This window comes from Cryptomeria japonica, chromosome 5 (genome assembly GCF_030272615.1).
Source record: "Cryptomeria japonica chromosome 5, Sugi_1.0, whole genome shotgun sequence".
NCBI lineage: Eukaryota > Viridiplantae > Streptophyta > Pinopsida > Cupressales > Cupressaceae > Cryptomeria > Cryptomeria japonica.
Window position 1 is genome coordinate 850,544,238 of NC_081409.1, and position 4,763 is coordinate 850,549,000.

Consider the following 4,763-nt stretch of genomic DNA (forward strand, 5'->3'; position numbering starts at 1 on the left):
GCAAAGGGGGAGAAGTATTCTGATATTCTGGTATTTAAAATTTTGATGCATGCTATGTATACTCATGTTTATCTCTGTGAGGAAGTAGTATACATTTTCTTTTCTACAAAGGGATAGTGTATATGCTTAGGGGGAGTATTTTTTATTATGGCATATTTTTTTTGTAAAAACACTTAGACATCAAAATTTTTCCTAAGTGTTGCCATCAATGCCAAAGGGGGAGATTGTTGACATTTTTTATGATTATGTTGTGATTGTCATTGATGAAGACACACTTGCTATGAGATCACTTTTTGTATGTATGAGTTATGCCCAACTAGTATCTGTTTCAAACCGGTATTTTGTTATAGTCTTTAGGCTATCGGTGTCTTGCAGAAAGTGTTTACCAATCTCAAGCGGCTTGAGGACCTCAAGTGGTTCGAGGATCTCAAGCGAAACGAAGCAAAGGAACTAGAAGTGGTAGTTATCATTTTCCCAGCCTTCATTTCTGTCAATCGGTAATCTGCTAAACCGGTATTACTCTGACTTACCAGCTGGTAATCGGCTAAGTTGTATAAACCAGTAATACTCTCTGATGAGTTACCATCCACCGACACTTTGATGGTGATTTTGTGCCATGTTACCAAATGTGTCTAGATACAATGAACCTAGGAATTTGTAATGTAATCCTATTGGACCAACATGAAATCAAATTCCTTTTAAGGACATCATGTCTAGGGTTTTAGTATGTGTGTAGTTGTTAGGATTTGGTGGTTGATGAGTTCTTGTATGTGCGATCTTAATAGAAAAGATCAAGTCTGTATGCTGTAACAAAGTGTGGATTTACTGAAGACTGAAGTAATGCTAAAATACATTAACAATGAGCTATCATGGATCTAACCAAGCAGACTGTGCTATTTGCTAGATCATTTACTTGTTGATTACTCACATCTTTGACAAGTTAGAAACCCTTAATCGGGTAGGCCCAGAAAAGCCTTTGTAAATACTCTAACAAGGTGATTCACATATGTGGATCTAAAATCCTCTCACAAGGTAGTCTTTAATCAAACTTATCTCCTAACAGAGATTGAGATTCCTAATAGGATCTATTCTGGTAATGAACATTGTATGACCTTAACTGATCTGGTTACTATTCTGCAGATAGTTACTTGTGAGTTTCATCTCACCGTGGTTTTTCCCATTTGGGTTTCCACGTCAAAATCTCTTGTGTTATGGTGATTGTGCTTCTATGGGTGAATGCCTTAGTTGCTGTTTGGTTTGCATTTGTGTTATCCAGTTTGTTAGATAAATTGTTATACCGGTTTACTGCTAGACTGATAAAGTGTTTAAGTTCGGTAATTTTTGGTATACTAATTCACCCCCCCCTCTTAGTATCCATCAGTCATAGCTCTTGCATATCATGATTTTTTTTTTTTTTTTATCTTGGATTATAATCACATTGCAATATTTAGATTGGAAAGGCTCGATCATGTTGATGACGTTGTCATTGCTGGTATAAGTATAATTTACTTTGGCACCTCCTTTGGTATTTGAGGAATCACCTTGTTTGTAAACAAGTAAAGGGTCCTTATATGCTTTGTGATCAGCATTGGTTAGGTGATTCCCGACAATAATTTTACCAGCGTCTATGAGATCTTGAATCTCATGTTTGAGCTTCATGCAATTGTTTGTGTTATGACCTTTATTCCGATGGTAGCGTTATCAAGTTGTTTGCCAATATAGTTTTGAAAGCGGATTCATATGATTCTTCGAGAGGGGTAAAGTCACGCTTAGGTTTGGAAAGCTAGGGTTTCTCTTTGAACCACTCTTTTGTTTTCTTCTGAGGATTTTCTGCTGCAGCTTTAGCTACTTTGAGTGCTTGTGTGCCACTAGCCAAGTTGAATATCATGGGCTTGGAGTTGGTTTTAACAGTTTCTACTACTTGGTCATTAACAACGTTCTTGTTATTTTCTTTTCCATACTTCTAATACTCATTCTTCTCTTTAGAGATAGATCTTGGTTGTGTTTCTTTGCAAGGTGAGATATCCCCTTTCTTTATAAGCACATCTTCCATTTGAATAGCATTATCTACCAGTTTTTTAAATGATGGGTGTACTTGCATTTCTATACTATATTTCAATAGTATACAAATATATCCATTTTATTTAAGGTGTTGATGAATATATCCATTTTATTTAAGTTGTTGATGAATATACCCATTTTCTTAGAATCTGGGATAGGTTGTGAATACCTAGAGAACATCTTTCTCCAACATTGGAGGAAAGTAAGAAAAGGCTCCCCTATTTTCTATTTAGTATTGCAAAGCTTGATCATAGTCACAAGATGTCGAATGTTATATGAGTATTGTTGTAAAAATAGTTGGATTAGTTCTTCAAACGTTTTTATTCCTTTAGGTAGACTTGAGAACCATTTCATAGCTTGTCCTCCCAAGCTCCTTGGAAAAAGGTGCATGAGATATGTTTGATCATGCATAAATTCCATACAGGCAACAAAAATTCCCTGACATGATCTTGAGGATCTGAGGTACCATCATATTTGTCAAATTTTGGGATCTCAACTCGTGAAGGAAATGGAGGCATGTATAGATTTTTGTCAAATGGAAAGGGGCATATTGTCTCTAGAGAATATTGTTTTGGGGACTTATCCTTATTTTTCATTTCTATGATCTCAGTTCGTAAGGCTTGTAATTGTCTATGTACCATGATTATAGGTGATTCTTCCTTTTTAGTAACAAGTGTCTAAATGCCATATCCGGTAGGAAGTTTGGCATCTTGTTTTGCTAGTTCCAAGAAATAGTCTTTTTTTCTCTACCCAGGATAGCTTTCATCATTTTTCAGAAATCTTTATCCTTTTGACATTCACAAATATCTTTCTCTGGAGGTTCACAAAATTTCTTCTTAAATCACTGCATTCCAAATAGTATTTCAAAGACAACAATTCCTGTATTTTAGACAAGAGGAGGAAGAGAGTTGGAAAATCAACTATTTCCTACGAATACACAAGAATTTCAAAATCACACCATATGCTCGGACATAAGTTTATCATTTGAGTTGCACGGTTTTCATTTTGCTATCTTTTAGGAAGGTGTCAAAGCATCCTAACATGACATTTCTAATCATTATTGCTGCACTATAATGTTCTAGTTTTCCGAACAAGAATTCAAAATGACCAAATTTTCTTTTTGTAATACAAGTCTTCTAGAGCACAATCACTATTCGTAATACAATGCAATACAATAATACATCAAATCTAACATTGGAAATTCATAATATAACAAGGAGGTAAATGAAGAGCTATCTCCTAGATTTTTTACACATTTAATGCATACAAATCAGCAAGTCTTTTATTTACTCATTTCGAAACATAATAAGACAATTACCCATATCCAAAGTAAGTTAAAAGTGCGCCACTTAATAGGTCCTAATCACACTAGCTGAGTAAGCACATAAAACAATCTTTTGAGGAGCACATCAATTTACTCTTGAAGCTACTACAACATGTCCCCTTTTGGTTTTCCTTTCACATCAAGCAATTTTCACAAACTCACTATGCACATATTAAAGCACCTTCCTTAAGATGAAATTTAATTATATCACTCCTACCAAGCACATGGAGAACCCTTTAATGCAACCATACAATTTTCTATCATTATCCAAAAATTAACTCCTAAATCAATCCTTTTCACGATCTAAAGCACAAAAACGTTATAGGGTTCGCACAAGGCTCAAGATATATCATCCTTTCCCTTGCAATAAGAAAACTTAAATAAGAGGTAACTACACATATCAAATCCTTTTAATTTACTAAAGAGAGAAGAGGAAGAGTCATAGTCACTAAATGTACTACATAATAAGAACTAACATTTGCCATACTAGTCTTTCAAGTGGACAATCATGAAGATAGAGCCCAAACCACAAACAAACACATTTCATACTTTTAGGTTCAAGATAGTAACAACCAACTTAGATGGATTAGTCACAGAGTAAAACAAGGCAAGAATGAAGGTACATACGAATCCTTTTCAAAGAAGAGAAGTCATAGACCAAGACCTCAATAGGTAGACAAAACACCCATAATTATTTCCAAAACACCCACATCAATAAGGCGAAAACAAAGTGTGAATCACACATGTTACACACAAGTAGGGTTTGTCAAATCACACCCTCGCAACAAGGTGGGCGAGCGCACAACATAAGGTAGACACACACACACCAACTAAGGGCACAAGCGAAACCAGAGATCCCAGTGTTGCAACATGGGCTCTGATACCAAGTGTAATGCCCCGCCAGGAAACCCCTAAGGGTTTAAATTAAAAACACTCAAATAGAGTGTAAATTTTTTTTTTTTTTATAATATTTATTTAGAGCGTTAATGAAAAGTTACATTATTAAGATAAATTGAAGTTAACTCAATTCATTATTAGGCACGACATTAAAATACATTGGAGTTATCTGTCAACTTAGCTATCATAGCGGAAGGCTCAACAATCCTAAGAGGTTTCCCAACGCGATTACCTAACCTTACACCTAACTCAACTTGCGTCATTAGATCCATTAAATTGGATATCTTACTTACGAGATAATGCATAGATCTAGATTACATATGTGTTCATAGATATGACATCTTAAAATTTTTGGAGGCGTACATTTACTTTGGTGGTTAGGAGGCCATTGAGGAGTCATTTACTCAATGCACTTAATTTCATAATTACGTTAAGAGGGCCCCCAAAAGGGTTCATGTGTTTAATGTGATGAAGTCCACTC